The following is a 19,836-nucleotide window of genomic DNA, read 5'->3' as shown; positions in this document are numbered from 1 at the left end:
AAAATGAAAATGGTGTTGAAACTATTTTTTAAATATTTCAGCTAATTTTGAAAAAAAAAATCACCTACTTCCCGACATCAGATCGAGTTGAAACTCGGCAGATAGACTCGTTATCGATGACAATGCATTCTGTCAACTTTTGGTGGCAATCACGTACACACACGCGGACATAAGAAAATGGATTACATTACAGCAGTTAATGTACCTAAGGAATAAATTAATGTCGGTCATACCCGACCGACGTTTGGCGAGATTGTTAGCGAGGTTGACTCCAGAGCCTGGAAAGAAAGGTACAATCCTGAGTCAAATATATTTATTTAAAGTTTTATGGCGACTCTTATAACCGGGATTTGCTCGACGTTTACATTTTAATTATTTTATGAACGTTTTACTAAAATCTTTATGTTAGTAGATTGATCCCTACGGATGTTTGTTATTTATATTTAAAATTAATAAAAGCAACCATTTAAATATTTTATGTAAAACGGTTTGAAAATTTTATAAAATGTATTAACTATAAAATTAGCGGTTAGAACCAGATTTTATTTTCCTAAACGGTGAATTCGTAACTTTCCGAGGGATCGCTCTTGAAATATTTTACTAGACGGTGAATTCGTAACTTCCCGAGGGATTGCTCTTGAAATATTTTACTAGACGGTGAATTCGTAACTTCTCGAGGGATCGCTCTAGAAATATTTCAAATTTTTGCAATACGTTTATCAGAAATAATTAAAACAAACCCCACGGAAAGATCAATTTTCATGGCCAGCTAGGTAAAAATCGACCGTAAGAACATCAAGAAAATTTTTTACACGACTTCATCACTTACGTCGTTAAAATTCCTATTTCATTGTAGAGATGTGATAAGGCAAAATCAACCGCAGATCTGTCCAATTCACCAAGGCCACACTTACGCTGTTAAGATTCTGGCTTTGTTTTAAGGTATTTGTGTCTCATCCCCTAAGGATCCGACCAACTACAATAGCAGTTCAATGAAATCATGACTTCCTTCAGGTGCACTGCAATGTGTAGTTTGTAGAACTAGGTTTTAGAAGTTTTCTTGCTGTCCATGAAAATTCCTAAGTAAAACGTTGATATTGTAGATGTCTGTCAATTATTTCATGTATAATTTTCAATATTTAATTTAACTTTAATATTCAAAATTATATTTCACTCACGGAGAAAATCCTTAAAGGATATTTTAAATGTTCACCGCAGTTAAAGCCAGTGTCTGGGGAGGATTGCTCAATCCACAGTAAAACCAAACAAAATCGGCCCGAGAAATTGCGCCACTAGTTAAAAAATTGAAAATAGATGTATTATTGTAAAAATTAAAAAAATTGTTATTTACAGATTGATTTTTTCCTATTAATTTTTTTTTTCAAATAAGTCATTGTCTGTTACATCACTTAGTACCTAGTTGTGAGATGTCTTTACAAATAGTATACAAATATTGACCCATTCATTTTCTATTTGTTTCCATAAACACATGTTTTGCATTGTGATTGTGTTTCCATTAGCCGCAGTCGTGTTAATTGTTACATCCATAATCATACATTCTTTGGGTAAGTTTTTAATACAACCATATTGTATTTATAGGCCAGATTAGGTGGACTATTCTTTATTTAAACCTTGGAATGGCAGATGTAAAATGCCAATCACCCGCCCTACAGCGGCTGACATGATTTAATAACTTAGGTACTTGTTTTGCAAAATGATGTTTTTTTGTAAATTATAACGTCCTACCAGATAATGTGTTTAAATATTATCATCTATTCTATTTAGTAATATAATCATATAATAATCAGAGAAGTAATAAGGAGTAATTAGGTGTAATAATAGAAGAGTATAAATCATTTTATAATCAGAGGGAAGTTTTTTTATTATAAAATATAGTTAAATAAGACGTGCGAAAATTTTATTGAGATTTAATGTATTTCCAGCTAATTAAGCGTTCTTTACCATAAACATAAATCATTTGAGGTTTTCCAGTAAATAAATACTGTAATCTAACTTTGAAAATCACAAATTATGATAATTTATTTGCAAGTGACAAAATGATAAGCGAAGATAAACGACAGAATGTTCATATATTTAATTTAATTGCAAAGTTAATAAAATAGTATGATAGAAGCATTATAAGGCTTAAAATATTGTAACATCAAGGCAAGTGCGGTGAACTACTAGGAAATCCACGGTAGATGTTTTGGAATACTAATAAGGGTTAATGGTACTTAATACCACCAATAAAATTGAAATTTAAATTTATTCGCAATACTAATTTCAATCAAAGAAATTAACAATAAATAGCAATAAAATTTAAAAAAAAACCTGCTAACTTAACAAAAATACGTTTTTCCATTTATTTCTATGCTTGAAAACCTGTTTGATAGTCTTTTAATAACATGTATTGTACATGTAAAATATGTTTTTTTCTTAAATTGAATAACAATGGTCCAAGCACTGTACCCTGAGGTACGCCATAGTTCAATGTTACTTATGCCAAATGACAAAAAATATGTATTTTTACTTTTTCTGCACAATTCACATATTTATTACAACTACAGAAATACAATTGATATCCGCAAAAATCAACATATATATTTGGTGGCATTTCTCTAGCTTAATACCTACAATATATTCTGTGATTTAAAAAAAAAAATTCATGCCCCTTTTAGTAAAAAAGTTTAATATTTTTAAAATAGTTAAAAACTCGATAAAGTTGTTGATTTTCTCAAAATGTGAGAAGTTATTCCACTTTTGACTTGTACGAGTTTTTGTGTTTTTAAAATTCCAAATATGCTATTGAATATTTTCCACAACACGGTAAAAACTAAATTAAATTCTATTGTCCCTGAGAATAATAAACGGTATCATAACTTTTTCTAATTATTTATTTGATAGTAAGATAACAAGGGTTTAAACACGAAGCGCTGATATTCAAAACCATTTGAAAACTAACATTTGAAACTGAATTCCTAAGGGCTCGATAGAAGGAGCAATTGAACTAAGCATTGTCAATCGTCTGTGGCGCATGTCTATACTCACAATCAAGATACACATCATTATCCCGTCAATAGGAAGTTTCAAAAGTCAATAGCTTTATTTGATTACGCCGACGCTCGGTGAGCAATTTGTCAATCGCATCAATGATGAAAATTGACAATTGATATTGATCGACTCCGATCTGCTTTAGTATAAAAATAATGATTGTGTTAAACAAATATATTCGTGTGAACCAATTCATATCTCCCGTTATGGTTTCGATATTATATGGAGATACATAATGATAAAAAAAAACATTGTGTAAAACTGCCATTATTGTTGAGATATAAAGTTTAGTTGTTTGATGAACCTTGTAATATTATTATACATCTATAAAATAATATATGATTTTTTTACAGAAACATCAAACTAACATGAAGCCAGTTGTATCAATATTGGTTGTTAGCCTTTTCATCAATGTTGTTTCGGCCAATATAGTTGGTGACGCAAATGAAGAGGAATGCGATTCTTCTAGCAGTGGTAAGTTCGATAAAACAAAATTTTGAAAGAAAGACAATTAAACCCATGTTTTTATTTTGACATGTTTACTCCAGATCTCGGGGAGGGAGGTGCAATCCTACTTGTTCCTCATAATGCATAGAACATCAATAAATTATATATGTACAAAATAATAATAATAATAAAGAAAATACATCAATGAAATCATCGCTTGTAAGTGGGATCCTGCCGGCAGTCCAGTGCTGCCATCACACGAGTGTTTTAGCTCGTGGCTATTCGCGTTAAATGTTTGCTACTACCATCATTATAGTGGAACATCTTGCTTGTGCAATGATGGAGGACTTGGCAGCTTGATCTATTGATCGGATCATGAATATACCAAATATTTTTTTTTAAATGAAAAACATATCTGTATACCCCACTTCGCAATATAAATACTCAACCAGGGCAGTAAGCCAAATTATGCACGGTTATTTCAAATTTATATACATCTTTAGGAGAGAGAAATATTAAATTTTTTGTTGCGAAACCAAACTAGCTAACTAACCAACACGCCGTTTCTCCGCAGGGATAGGCAGAGAGGACGGACCGCGAAATAACTCGGTCTTGACACACACTCTTAGCCTCATTCACATTCATACATTGTCTCATACATACTCTTCTATTATTCTGACTCTACATGACCCGACTCAAGTATCTGATTCACTTGATCGTGCCATATTTTCCACGGGCTTCCCCGTTGGCTTCACCATTCACATTTGCGCCATATATTCTCATTACACTCCTTTCTTCGCTTATTCGCTCTACAACCCGAAACCATGTAAGCGTCCCTTTCTTAATCTTACTCATTACGCTTACATTAGCCTTGCATTATATAGTATACTCGTATAATGCCCTACCAAATGAAACAAGAAAATAGAACTTAGTATAGTCTGCTAATGGCTTCCAGAACTGACTGATAATCAACTTGCAAACATTATGAAGACAATGTTAATATAAAAACTACTACAGGTCTTACCAACATCGCCTGCAGGCCGAGCTGTGCTTCAGGCAGTATCAGATCTATGTGGAAGACTATTACAGGAATGCCAAGGGAATCTGCGTGACGCCTAGGATTGTGGAAAGATAACCTGAATGTCTGGACGAGATTTTAATTCTTATTTCCAGACCCCGAAACGTGCAAGGGTCCTCACGAGGTGTGGACCGAGTGTGGCAACAACTCCTGCGTGAAAAGTTGTGCCACACTTGGTCTTACCAACATCGCCTGCAGGCCGAGCTGTGGCTCCGGCTGTATCTGTGCAGAGGGATATTACAGGAATGCCAAGGGGATTTGCGTGAAGCCTCAGGATTGTGGTAAGATAACCTAAAAATGACTGTATGCGTTATTTTGTTTCGTTTTTTTTTTTATTTAGATGAACGCAAGATTTCATTCAATATAAAATTAAATTACAGTTATTGGTAAAAAAGTTACTTAATTTTTTTTTTATTACCTTGATGAGTAAAACCTCAAATTTCTAATATTTAAATATTGAATATAATATAGCAATTTTTGAACGTATTATTTTGGTAGTTCTTATCCCAGGTTCAGGTCCCAGATGTGACCGTATTTTTTTCCGAGTTTTCTATTAAAAATCGCTGATATATCTTCAATATTTAAAAAGTGCATAAATAATCATTTAAAGTGTGTTTTCATACGTGAATGTTACATAAAGAGCACACTACTACTACTGTAGACTACTCTTTCAAGCTGCAACGGTTAAATATTATTATCGTCTAATTTTCAGGAATAAACATCTGCCCCGGAAATAACGAGACATTTTAAGCTTGCATTTCTCCATGCGCCGAAAAGTGTGTGACTCTCGGCAGGAGCGACGTGGAAAGGAATTGTGAAACTCCACAGTGCGCCCCTGGCTGCGACTGCAAACCTGGATTCTTCAGGAATACGAATAATGAGTGTGTTACCCCTGACAAATGTGGTAAGTTATAAATATTACCTATTTGTGTTTTACTGAAATAATAAACAAAACTTTTCTTCTTTTGAAGTCACTGCGTCATTCTCTAGGATTGCGAACCCCACTATAATAACCCTGATGAAACAGGCTCCTCCACATAACGCGGTCCTGTACAGCTAAGGAGTGAGCCAAGGATGCTAACGTTCAGGACACCTCGATATTCATCTGCTTCTTCTGCAAAACACTTTTCCACTTACAATGATCAAAATTCTTACTTGACGTCTTTTAATTTATTTACTTTAGAGTGCGGCGTCAACGAGGTGTTCTCCAAGTACGGTAGGCCCTGTCCGTACGAGACCTGTGACCTGATTGGCACTGCAGCGTTCACCAGCTGCCCGGCCTACGACCCCATGAACCCGCCTCCGCCCACCTGCAACTGCAAGCTCAACTTCTACAGGCTCGACGGGGTGTGCGTCGATATCAGGGAATGTCGTGAGTACTAACTTATATCCCTCTACTTGTCCGTCTCCTTCTTCTTCTCCTTTTTCTTGGTAATTACCATTATGATTGTGATTGCAGCCCCTAAATTCGAGTGCCCGGAGCTGACAGTTTACGATGCATGCCCGGACTACTGCGTGGACCAGCGCTGTTATTCGACGGTGGTAAAGCCGGACAACTGTCTGTGGGAAGCTACCAACAAAAGATGCAACCCGAGCTGCCGCTGCTTGGAAGGAAACTGCGAGGACGAATCAGGAATTTGCGTGGATAGAGACAGCTTCAGTGAGTATCGACAGATCCTCGCACCTTTGCAAATAACGTCATGAAACTGGTATCGCAACGTAAACATGGCTAGAAACTAACTGCTGGTTGATGTGAAATCTTTCGACAAGAATAATCCCAATACCGAAGAAAAACTTAACACGTTAAACATCGGTCTCGCTGGCTCCCGGTTGCCAATCTATGTTTCTGAGCAATTAACTTTTCTGACGAACCAGATTTGGTATAAAACTTGACAAGTTACAAAAGAGAAACGATATCAATTTGCATGGATCAAAGAAAGACGGATTTATTTGCGGAAAGAGAGAGGTTCAGGCGAAATTCTTCATCAGATGAAAACAAGCTGGCTTCCCTATGACTATATCAAATACAATACACTTATACCGATAACAAATATAAGATGAAGGCTTTGTTATTATTATTGCCATTTTTATATCCTGTGATTATCCTCACCCAGTCATTAGAACCAAATATACTCACGAGGTATGCTACTTTCCGCTCTTCATTATATTATTATTATGCTACCGATTCTGCCATGTACATACTTATTCACTAATACTTCTGTGTTCACTTACCTGGGAATACTTCGATTATTATCACATGTTTGTTTTCATAAATACTATTATATTATGTATGTTACACTGATTCTGGAAATGGATCAAAACCGTATAGTAGGGAAATATTCTTTGCTTAGCATTTCATCTGAAAAATTATGATTCAATTACCTCCCTATATCTACAATGACACAGATATAACTTGCAACACGAATTTGATTGTCAATCTCAACAAATTTAAAAAAATTACAGTTGAAAGTCTTATAGTTTAAGATTATTCACCAGAACATCAGAAGTATGTCAAACATTGATGATTTTCTGCTATTTCTAGATCAATTCAATCATACATTTGATTTTTTAATTTTATCAGAGTGTTGGATAAACAAAAACTACTCATCTAAAATAATACAAACTTACACGGAATATCACTCAATTAATAATATAAATAAATCTAGTGGGGTCGTTATTTACATCAAAGACGGTATTCAAGCGAAGAAATTTTAGTATCACAAGGTGCCTTAGAATTGTTCTTAAAAATAATTTATGTATTTTTGCTATATATTGATCACCTTATTTTCTGAATATAGATTCTTTTTTGAATTCACTCCAATTATCGGAACTGTTGATAACAGAGCAATTCCGATAAATTTGAACGTCAAATCATTATAGGCGACCTTAATATTAAAACTATATCTCCATTATTCTTGACTTGATTCGACTTGTCACTTTATTTTCTTATATAATATCTACCATATGTCTTTGCTTTCATGTACCTTTGTCTACTCCTATATTTTTCATTTTACTTTATTCGTGTTATTATTTTGTAATTTGGACGATGTCCGTTAATAAATAAATAAATTTCACCCCCAATTCAACGACTATCCAATCCATGCATGCTCACAGAAAACGGATTCATAGTGACAATCAATACGCCTACTCATGAACAGCACACGAAACAATCTTGTTTGGATCACATCAACGTAAAAAATATTAACTTCACGGACTCTTTTGCTATCCACACTTCAATTTCCGACCACTACACAACAGCCCTCTGCTTTAAAGATAAACCGCCCACAACTGTTAAAATTAAGTACGTCCCTCGAACAAACTATAAGAATTTAATTGAGTACTTGCAATTAGAATACTGGCAAAAAGTTATATCTAAACATACAAGTAACAAACTCATACCGAACAGCCAGTTTAAACTCACGCCCTGGATCTCTCCCGGCCTTGTCAAATCGATTCACAAAAGAAACCAACTCCACAAAAGGGCGCAAAAGTTTCCAGATAATATTTTAGTACAAATTCACTATAAGAAATACAGGAACTTATGCAAAAAGATTATTAAATATAAGAAGAAAAATTAATATTAAACTTTCGTTTATAAAAATTCTTTTTCCCCAAAACGTATGTGGGAAGCATTTCGTAATATTAGTAAAACAAAAATCAACAGGTATTCCGAAATTAAATCGTTAGATATCGGTAGCAAAAACATGTCTAATTCTAACTTCTCACTTCACATCGGTGGGAACCACACTTGCCAAAAATATTCTCGATAAATGCAATAAAACTGAAACCGATCTTGCCAAGTTGGTCACGTCTAACCTCGACTATAAAAAAGACAAAATACAAACATCGACGAACGAAGTCTTGGAAATAATAAATTGATGACCTATAACCATCTGACGCTTGTGAACCAGACAAAGTCTCAACAAATCTGCTAAAAGTAATTAATTCATTCATAGCAACTCCGGTAGCTTTTATTTCAACTCTAAGTCTCAAATCAGGAATATTCCCTAACCATCTACACCATGCAATTGTTGTATTACTACACAAAAATGGAGATAAATCTGCGATTCAAAGTTACCGGCCGATATCTTTGGTAAATTCGGTCTCAAAAATTATCGAGAAAATTGTCAAAAACCGTCTTAGCCTTTACCTTGAAGATAATAACATTCTTTCTGAGAGACAATATGGCTTCCGACCGAGTTCAGGTACCGAAAATGCCATTGGCAATCTGACTCATTATATATCATGAAGTAATTTCTAATAACATCGATCGAGGAATTAAAAGCATCGCGCTCTTTCTGGATCTGGCTAAAGCTTTTGATACCATCTTGCACTAAATCCTTTTGAAAAAACTTCAGCTGAAAATCCTAAAATTATGATATCCCGCGATTTGGGTTATGTTAACATTACATTTATTGTTGTTAGTCGTTTGCCTTGTTGGTTTTATTGTAGTTCCTATATAGGAATATGTTTATTGTTTTTTTATGTGACTAAAAAAAACAAAAAATCAGAAACTTTTAATTGAATGAATTCAGAATTGAAATATTTGGAATTTTTCATCAGCGATCTCAGCAGTGATAACGGACTAAATATGTGTCGTAGATGTCTTTCAATCAGACTATGAGGACAGTCGACTTTTTGCATATTTCCATTTACTGGCTCTTTTTTTGTATTTCTTGAATAAAAATAAGTTTTAATGCACTAATATAATTTATTAATACTCATTTTAGGTAAAAGTCCTAAGTTTGTAAATAAATAATTGAATAAATAAATAATAAATGAAGCATCCTGTATATTTGCCTAGCAAATTCAAGAAGTACATATAAAATATGGTGAAAAAGCCTATAAATGACATAATTTTAAGACTTACCTTTCTATTTGAGCTACTGTTCTAAGGTATATTGATTCTGGAGTCGGTGAAGTCATTTTTTAGTTAAATAACAGTATATATGCGCAATTAAACGTATTTTTAGTGGAACAATTTCGTTGTTAGAAAACAACTAAAAATCAACATGGCAAAACATTTTAACTAGCCGACTCCTGATTGGTTGACAGTGGAGATTGAACATTCAAGACCTCAACCTTCTGCGGGATGTTGAACAAATATCTATGAACTTTCTAAAAAATATTATATTTATAACTTTGAGTGTTTGAATGTTCAATATCCAGGAGATTAAACAAATAAGAACTGAAACATTGTTGGCAATCGAAAAATGCTTAAAATGTCACTTAAAAACCAAAAAATATGTATTATTGTAGAAAGCAATCACTTTGTGGTTTGACATTTTTTTTTTTTTTTTTTAAAGAAAGACAAACATTCCCGGGTTACGAATAACTTGACAATATTTGAAAATCTCCTACTACCACCACAGAAAGCTGAAAATGTTGCTTGTATTGTGATGGAGGACTTAGCCGGCCGAGGAATTGAACACACTACGCCCGAGTGGGACCCAAGCGCGATGTCAACTCGGCCACCGACCGGTCGGACCGACATAAAATAAAATACTTTTTGTTTTAAAACCACGATATTTATTAATTTAAGAACCGACCGGTTTCGCTTTACTTAAGCATCTAAATTGGCGAGTACGGCCAAAAAAGCAAAAATGTGTATTAATTTGTACCCTGATGATGCTTAAGTAAAGCGAAACCGGTCGGTTCTTAAATTAATAAATATCGTGGTTTTAAAACAAAAGTATTTTATCAAAAAATATGTTTTTTTGAGCTTCATTAATGCGCAATAGGATAATGAACATATTGGCATTCATAACTCAGTTTTGCAAAAAAAGGTCTATTGAACATACAAGAACTAGGACAGCGAACTGGCTTTTATTTACTTTACCGGTTTTATTTTAAATTATGATATGAACTAAACTTTCAATTTGACTGGCCTAAAACAGGATCCATTCCTAGTTGGCTAGTCAAAGTTTCCGCATGTTTTATTGTATGATTTTTATGTGAAATAAATAAATTATTATCATTATTATGTAGCCATTCCTGGCCGCAGACAAAGACGCCTAACAACTAACAATACACTAGCCCCACAATTTGAATTTCTCCCAGACGTATCCAAAAACAAAAGCGTTTGCCACTTTCGACTTGAATGAGTTGGATCTCTTCACTTTGCTTGCTCATTCGTATATTTTTCACCCGACATCTTGATGTTACAGTTCCCAAGTGTCCGGCTGCCAACGAAGTGTACTCGACTTGCGGCAACGACGATTGCGCGAGGACTTGTGCCACTTTTGGCATCACCAACTTCAACTGCACTTCGCAATGCACCGCTGGCTGCATCTGTGATGAGGGCTTCGTGAGGGAAACTGCTGGGGGGAAGTGCATTCCAATTGTAGACTGCAGTAAGTCAATTTATTTTCTTGATATATCGCCTTAACCCGTTAAATATCAGGATACCAAATTCAAGTGATGTTTGGGACCAAATATGGTTTCATAATAATTAACGTGTTATGACATTTACCACCAATTTCCGGGCATTTATAGGTGTAAGTTGTATTCAATTTTAAGTTATGTCAAGACAATTGAGAACCATCAGATCTCTAGTGAAATTATACAATATACTTCTTAGAACTTGTAACTCCCTTGGAACCAAAATACGCAAAACGTTTGCTCAACAAATACGGTTGAAATTTCTGAATGACAACACGCATTAAATTTTGATTCCAACAAAACCTATGTCTCCACAAAATCTATATTCACTCCCAATTTTCTTAAAAATTACCATTCACTTAGCATTCCAAATAAGTAAGAAGCACTGAGGTCTCCTGACTGCCACTAATCATCAAAACTAGTTTTTTAAACGTGGAAGTGTAAAAAATCGCCTTCTCTTTTAAGAGTTCCGTTCAGTGTATTTATGTTCCCAAACTAATCCATCGGCGAGCTTTCCACTAGATCAGTCCACCGCCAGTGACCTTATATCACCAAATAGTAAAGTCTATTTATGTATTTACCTCCAGCAAAATGCGGAGTGAACGAGTTCTTTGACTGCGGCTCCGCTTGCGACACAACTTGCGCCACTCTTGGGGAACCTTGTACTATTATCAACAAGACCTGCAACAAAAAGTGCTACTGCAAGGCGGGCTTCGCCAGGGACGCCAAGAACGTCTGCATTCCAGTCAAGCAGTGTCCAGGTTAGTCTAAACAACAACCATCGACTATCAGATCTGTGTGCCTTACTGAAATATCCTTACAAGGGTTCCACTATCATCAACAAGACTTTCGACAAGACGTGTTACTGCAAGGTGGGCTTCTCAAGGGACGCCAGCAATGTCTGCATTTCAGTCGAGCAGTGTTTAGACCAGTCCAAACAACATCCAAACAACTATCAAACCTAAGTGTCTTACTGTGTGATCACTTGCTAGTGTCTCACCATCATCAACAAGATCTGCAACAATAAATGCTTCTGCAAGGCGTTCCGGCCAGCAGTATACAGTTCATTCCTAAAAACCACCAACCATCATCAGATTTTCTGCACTTTTTGTGATTTTTAAAAAGTTTTCATGGCTCATTTAATTTTTTGCACTTGTTACAAAGCTTTTTGGGTACTAGCGACTAGCTACCACCATATTTTGTTCCTCCCGGAATCATGACAGTCGCATAATTGGATTACCACACAAGAATTTCAACAGCCTAGAGCCAGTGAGATGTGTTGTGAAGCTGGATATAGTGGGGTCGTTAAGGAGATAGGTAAGAGGAAGGTGGAGGAATACTTGAGTATTCAGATCTTGTCACCGCACACCATATAAATTCATTTCAAGCAACATTTCCATTCTGAATGTTGGTCCTACACCAGGGCGCTATTGAAAGTATCTTTCACTCTGGAACGTACCGCAAATATATATTTGATGAAATAATTGTCAAAATTTCAAATTATCTTTACTTGTGCGGGATGGGATCCAATTCGAACCAGCGAACTACAGATTCTCAATTGATAGTCTTACCCCTCGACATCAGAGGCCGTCAAATATTTATCTTTTACCCAACCAAAAACCCCAAACGAGTACATTGTATTATAAGTGTCGTACATTTTTACATAGGTATGTAAAATTTTCTTATCGATGCCTTTGGATAACTCTTTTTGCAGCTAAACCATGCCAGGGAGACTTGAACGCAAACCCAGCAGATGGCTGCAAATGCAAGAGTGGATTTGTCAAGGACAAGGGCGGGAAGTGTATTGCGCGGCCAAGTTAGTTCTTTTAGATGACTTTCTTCTTAAATAAATGTTTATAAACTAGATCAAGGGCTTGGAGGAATAATATCCTCCAAGGTCGACTGAGATAATGTTTACTATGTTTTCAATAACTCTGAATCAAATGAGATCACTCAACATATATTATTTAACATTATATACAATCAATGGTCCTTTGATACATACATAATTACACAATTTACACCAATAAGTAATTACTATTATTTTCATCAAACTAATACTCACAATTTAAATATCAATATTATTACCAAATATCTTATTTTAAAATATCACAATGTCATCTTATTTCCTTGAAAAGCAAGAAATTTCCATTATTCACTTAAGAATTGAATAATTACTTTTTTTTCAAATGCAATTTTTATGGTGTATTACTATTGAGAGTGGACACATATCTTATGCATTGCAGCCCCTTCTGATTTGAATTTGCATATTATTACGAATTTCTTAATATTTCCAGCCCCCCAATGTGGTGCGAATGAAATAGTGGACACCTGCGCGCTGTGCGCGGACCGGACTTGCGCCATTAGGCCAGTCAATAAAGGTTCAAAATGAGGCTAACCCAAGCATTAATTCCCCCGTCGATGAAATTTTTGCAGTCACGTGGAGTATCATTTAGGGATGACGAATGACAAGAGATCCAACAAAATATTTAACGGGAAGTTAGTTATTTTTAGCAAAAACTGAAAAAAAATTATAACTCTCGCTGGAAAAGTATTTCTTTCGAGAACTCTTCACATATTGTTAGTATTAATTAATATCCACCTGATTAAATAGAAATCCAACAATATTTTTGTAGGGAAAGTGTTTTTTTTTAAAGAGATTTGTTTTTTAATTCTATTGTTACCGGGAAAATTACTCCCTCCAATTTTTGATCACGGAGTGTCTTTATATTGGTGTTTGCTTTATTTAATCAAGAGATCCAACATTTTTTTCTTTTGGAACATGCTTTTTTGATATCAGTCAAAAATATCGCTCCGGAAAAATCATCCGTCCAATTTTTTTACGCCAAGTTGATGGGATAGCTATGTAAAAACGATTTCTGCAAAGATCCAACAAAATTTTGAACGGCAACCTATTTTTTAAAATTAATTTCGAAGGCACGCTCATTTCGCGTGATTTTTGGATGAACGGGAGCCCGCGGGGTAAGGGGAGGGGTGGGGCTAGTCGCACGGGGGGATAGCGAGCCGTTCGGCGCGGGATATAGCTGACCGCTGCCCGCGGGGTAAGGGGAGGGGTAGGGCTAGTTCCATTCGGGACTACGCTACGCGTTTGACGGCCGCTTCTAGAGTCTGTGTAAAATTAACAAAGGGCAAATTGCATGGTTTATTGACAACGCTTCGTATATCTGCTTTCGATTCGAGCTTTTAAAACCACAATTCCTTATGGATTAATAAATCCAATATGGACTTTTTGTAAATTCCATTTTTATTCGAAAAAGAATCTGAACTCATCAATTTTATCAATAAATTGATTACACTTTTCAACAAACTTTTTTTACATAGTTACATTGAAAAGAAAAAAAACATGACAATACTTCTATTAAAATCGAAAATAAAGTTGGCAGTTAATAAGTTAATAATTAATAACACAATTCTGAAACGAATTGATATTTGCCCTGAAACCGGGTAAAAACCATAAAAAAATGTGGCTTTATGATAAGGGTTGGCACATTCAACGATAATTAAAGTACATTTTTATTAATAATTTAATTCATAACAAAACATAACACACTTTGGTAAATTTGATTTGATTTGGTAAAATTTGGTAAATTTGGAATTCCGCTTCACGGTAAATATGGAATGTTTATTTGAATTGATACTTGAATTTAGTTATATTATTACTAAAAGTGACTCTTAATGTTAAAGAAAACCTAAAAAAATATACACTTCAAATTTTTATTTCGTTTTAATTATTTCACATATACATACGATAATACACCGGTCGTCAACCAAAATCATAACGCCATATTACATTTGTTCGCGAGATTTCAAAGCAACTACAAAGTAATATGACATTTGCTGGAAATACCAACCACACAAAATAAATCTGAATCCTAGTAAAAAAGCGAAAGTATCTCCTATATTCTTCTCCCTTCCACGTACGAAAATTATTGCAATACGCCTAGAAACAAAACGATGTTTACGTTATTGTTCCTATAAGTATGTTTTTTATGTACCTGCCTACTTGTAGACGTAAAACGAGATCAGTTGACTGTCGAATTGTGTGTGATGATAACAAGTAATATGTTTTGATTTCTGTATTTTTGTACTGAATTGTATGCCACTCAATTTCAGACTTTCAATCAGTTTTTATTTGGCGTATGGATTTAAAATTACCATTGAGGTAAGTACCTGCAAACATTAAAATAAATAAATATAATATATATTTATTTCAAGCTTATTCCAGGTGAACGGGTCGGATATACAAAAGTGGGATAATAATAATGTAGTTCTTATAATTGCTTTAAGAACGTATCTCATTGCCCCTAAAATAATATATTTTACCTACTTTTTGTAGTAAATATGTAGATAGTTTTACGAAGAAAGATAATAATAATTTTTATTCTGGGATTCAGTTTGCCAGCAAAAAAATTCTATGCAAAAAAAAAGAAAAATCGAGTGGGACTTTTTATTTTTGGTATTGTTTAATGATGTTTGTCGTTTTTTATAGGAAAAAGCAACATATTGAATAGCCAAGATGTCTCAGAAAAAGGATCGAACTTTGGTGTTACTTTTCTGAAGTAGATGGAGGGATGCATTGCTCCACAATTTAGAAATGGGAGTTAAAAAATAAACATCCGACTATTCCTCTCCAGGTCCAGCGCCCTGCGCCTTCCGTGTCCTTTGCGGCACCCATCTCAACGATTTTATTAGTGACTTGTAAAATTACTTTTTATTTTTGTTCGTAAAATAACATATTTATTATAAAGTTTGTAATATGTTTATTTTGTGGAACGACATATTGTTTTTTACTAAAGTTACTCCAAAGCTCTCCTCGCTTTAAGAACTCTGTGCTATAAAGTGTAAAGCTTACAAATACAGGTTTTCTAAGTAAAGTTATAAATGTACTTCTGCAATGTACAAAATAAATCCCTATATTTGATATTTTTGTGTGTTTATTTAAAATGTTTTTTTCAAAACGAACACGTTTATGTGAATGCGAAAAAATGGTTCATTATTGCTTTCTTTAAGTTTCCTAAATGTGAGCAATCTAGGTACAAAACCAAAATGAAGTGTCGAATCAAGGAATTAAATGAATAAATTCGATGAATTAGTTCACTTGACCAGGTGAATAAGAATGAATTGATTCATTATTGTGAATGAATCTGCCCATGTCTAGTACTAACCGAAGCCACCGCGTGGAAAGGCTCGGTCATTAGTCCGCCGTTTCCCATAGTCAATCCCATTATTCGATCCCCTCCCATATGTTTTCTTAAATACATTGGCATCAATATTTTTAATTATGACAATAGTAGTGAAAGTGATTTGCAAAGTGAACAACCATCTTCTTCAAAAAAATCCAAGTTTGCAGCGTAATTATTTCATCCGAATTAATTCAACAAACCTTTTTTGAAACACAGATTTTTTTTATATTAACAGCTAATTTAATTTTTTTCCTCGCAATTAACACATTATGTGGGACATGTTATTTGTTTTATCTAGATTTTAGATAGTATGAAAATATTTCTTATGATCTTATTGTGAAAAAAATGTGTATTTTAAAATGTAGTTCTATTTCTATATTTTTTCTATCTTCTGTTTCTATAATAACAAAAATAATATCAACCTTTGTACCTTATTTTATTGTATTTTTGTTTTATTTTTTGGTCAGTTAGTAAATGATCTCTAATTTTAGTTTCGCAGAGTAATGTTTTTAAGGTGTAAAACTTTTTTTCATATTATAATAGATTTTGATTCAACAATAAAACGTTAAAAATAAGAACTGATCCCAATTGTTGTCATTGTATTGTAGTTACCTATAATGTCTTATAATTAATATTATTATTCCACACTAACTACACCCATTTAATTTTCACATAAATAGGCAGTTGTCAAGATAAAGAATTGGTTAAAATAACATTATATTATGCAAGTATTTTAAAATTAAAATTGATATTATAGAAGCTTAACGTCTCCTTCATTGGTTTTAACAACGCTTTCGGAAATGCCTGTTTGTGTTGCTTTTTATTGAGAATTTGAAAATTATGAAACAACCTCATTTACAATGCCACAATAATTTAAAAATATATATTTAGTTTGTTTATATTGCACTTCGCATATAAACCACTAGTAAAATTTAATTTAATTCTATGGTTACTATAAAACACTTTTACAGTAATAGAAACAGATTTTGTTTAAAACATTCATTCTTCCATTGAGGTATAATATTCAATGCATTTTTCACATTTTCGGACAACCAAACACAAAAAACATCAAGTCGGCTTCCCACCCCTCCCCAAGTCCCCACCGCGGCTTACTCGGCGGGCAGCGGTCAGCTATATCTCGCGCCGAACGGCTCGCTTGCCCCCCGTGCGACTAGCCCCACCCCTCCCCTTACCCCGCGGGCTCCCGTTCATCCAAAAATCACGCGAAATGAGCGTGCGTTCGAAATTAATTTTAAAAAATAGGTTGCCGTTCAAAATTTTGTTGGATCTTTGCAGAAATCGTTTTTACATAGCTATCCCATCAACTTTGCGTAAAAAAATTGGACGGATGATTTTTCCGGAGCGATATTTTTGACTGATATCAAAAAAGCATGTTCCAAAAGAAAAAAATGTTGGATCTCTTGATTAAATAAAGCAAACACCAATATAAAGACACTCCGTGATCAAAAATTGGAGGGAGTAATTTTCCCGGTAACAATAGAGTTAAAAAACAAATCTCCTTTAAAAAAAACACTTTCCCTACAAAAATATTGTTGGATTTCTATTTAATCAGGTGGATATTAATTAATACTAACAATATGTGAAGAGTTCTCGAAAGAAATACTTTTCCAGCGAGAGTTATAATTTTTTTTCAGTTTTTGATAAAAATAACTAACTTCCCGTTAAATATTTTGTTGGATCTCTTGTAATTCGTCATCCCTAAATGATACTCCACGTGACTGCAAAAATTTCATCGACGGGGGAATTTTTGCATACCTCAAACTCTTTATTGATTGGCCTACATGGTGTTTTCAGGTGAAGCTGCCAAATGTACCAAGCCGCCCGGTTGCTCTGTCGCGTGTCGCTGTCTACCTGGATTCGTGAGAGGCCTGGCCAATCAGTGCGTCAAACCAGAAAAATGTAAGAACACTGATGAATTACAAATATTCACATTTTGGATACCACCGCCCCGAGAACAATTCAATGAATAACCTGTGCTATAGGTCAACCCAGTGGCAAGCTACGGCCGGTAACTTTTATGAAAGTTACAAACAATGTTGGACCCAATACTAATCCTTGCAGTACCTCTTGTGTGTTTCCTATAAAAGTAATACTTTTTTATTTGTTGTACCACCAAAAGACACAGAAACTTCAAAGGCTCAGAGAGCGTTGACCCAGAGAATGCACAGTTACATCAAAAGGGTTTTCTTTTGGTACGAACCTCTTTTTTAGTGTCTGATTATGACTAAAGGGTATCGATTTGATGGTATAGCGGCATCAACTGAAACAATCTTTTCAATAAGCATTCCTCTTACATCATTCCTGTACCAGTCTCAATCAAGCCTCACTGCCATACACCAGGGTGTGTACCAACACTCCATTGTGGACTGTTAGCCTTTGCTTCTCTTGACAACTTTTCATTAGCCACTACCGCTGTCAGTCCTACATTTATCCCTTTTTGAACATTTCCATCTCTCAATACACAAACTCGTCCACCAGCTACAAGAGTTCATTTTCACGACAAGAATTCGTACTGCTTTTGTACTAACTTTTGTAAAAATATAACTGTGGAATTATTGATATTTATCATTAACTCATTCTGCATTGTATCTAACTACACAAGCATTTGTTAATTCTAAACAAAAGAAACTGTAGATGGTGTCAATCTTCCATACTGTTAGCACCGCATATTGAATAAGCAATATCAATTCAGATTGTTCATTTTCGCACCCAAGCCCACATGTTCAACATTGTAACAAATTAACACTCTGATTCCAGGCTGCATTGACCCCAACTCTGAACTGGTGGCCTCTCCGAGTCCCTGCGCCGGTGGCACGTGTGAGTGCCCCACGGTGGCCCAATGCAAGGACAAGGTGCCAGCAAAGGGGTGCCGCTGCAAGGCCGGCTTCCTGAAGAAGAGTGCTGCGGATGCCACTTGTGTGGCCCGCAAGAATTGTCCTAAAAAGGCCATCAGCTACTAAATAATACCTATGTTCAATAACATTGAATATTACTTGTTTTACATAGTACCCACTCAAACAGATGTGGTGATTACATACAGCATGTTTCAAACTACCTTTTGGACATATCAAAATTAATATTTTTCCCCTTATCGTCAAAAAAAATATTAATGAGTAAACATACATTCTTTGCGCAAATCATTATTAAAGTACATATTTCTGTTATTGAAATGGCAATATTTAGTAAATAAAAATGATTACATTATGCTGTGTTTTTTCGGATTTAGTTTGATTTATGTTTTGCTGATTTTTCATTGTTCCAAATTCTCATCCTGAAATTCCTACTAATAACTTGGTAACACAGTTCCACCTGGGACCACAAACCTGAGTTCTACATCATCCGTCATAATAATAAAAAAGAATAATAATTGGATGACTTGTATAGCGCCGTTTTTGTGCAAAATCACCTCAAGGGCGCTGAGCATCAGAGCAGGAGTAACTCAACAAAGAGCTAGGGTAAAGTTCCAACCTAATTTGTAAAACAATCGCGTAAGGAAGTTCTTCGAACTCAAACTATGTCGCTTCTGTAAGATCTCTTTCACTTCCCATTTCCAAATCTTAAAATATTTCTCAATTGAAGGATGCCAGTCTACTATAAACTACTGCACTTTCTACTGTAAGTATGTAATCTATATTTTATCATACCTACTAGAGA

The 19,836-nt window shown here is 34.6% G+C and overlaps 1 pseudogene across 1 annotated transcript; it reads left to right on the top strand.

Moving 5' to 3' along the window:
- Nucleotides 1-1,456: 1,456 nt before the first annotated feature.
- Nucleotides 1,457-19,386, top strand: LOC149416039 (zonadhesin-like; annotated as a pseudogene). The gene is made up of 12 exons (XR_016303512.1): nt 1,457-1,565; nt 3,405-3,525; nt 4,672-4,857; nt 5,289-5,480; nt 5,760-5,948; nt 6,036-6,236; nt 10,744-10,929; nt 11,545-11,718; nt 12,672-12,773; nt 13,255-13,319; nt 17,964-18,081; nt 18,940-19,386. The product of XR_016303512.1 is annotated as a zonadhesin-like (transcript).
- The last annotated feature ends 450 nt before the right edge of the window (nt 19,387-19,836 follow it).

This window comes from Hesperophylax consimilis, chromosome 17 (assembly GCF_061612785.1).
Source record: "Hesperophylax consimilis isolate HC1 chromosome 17, BYU_Hcon_1.0, whole genome shotgun sequence".
NCBI lineage: Eukaryota > Metazoa > Arthropoda > Insecta > Trichoptera > Limnephilidae > Hesperophylax > Hesperophylax consimilis.
Note: the sequence above shows the minus strand (reverse complement) of the source record. Positions and strands in the feature narration are given on the sequence as shown.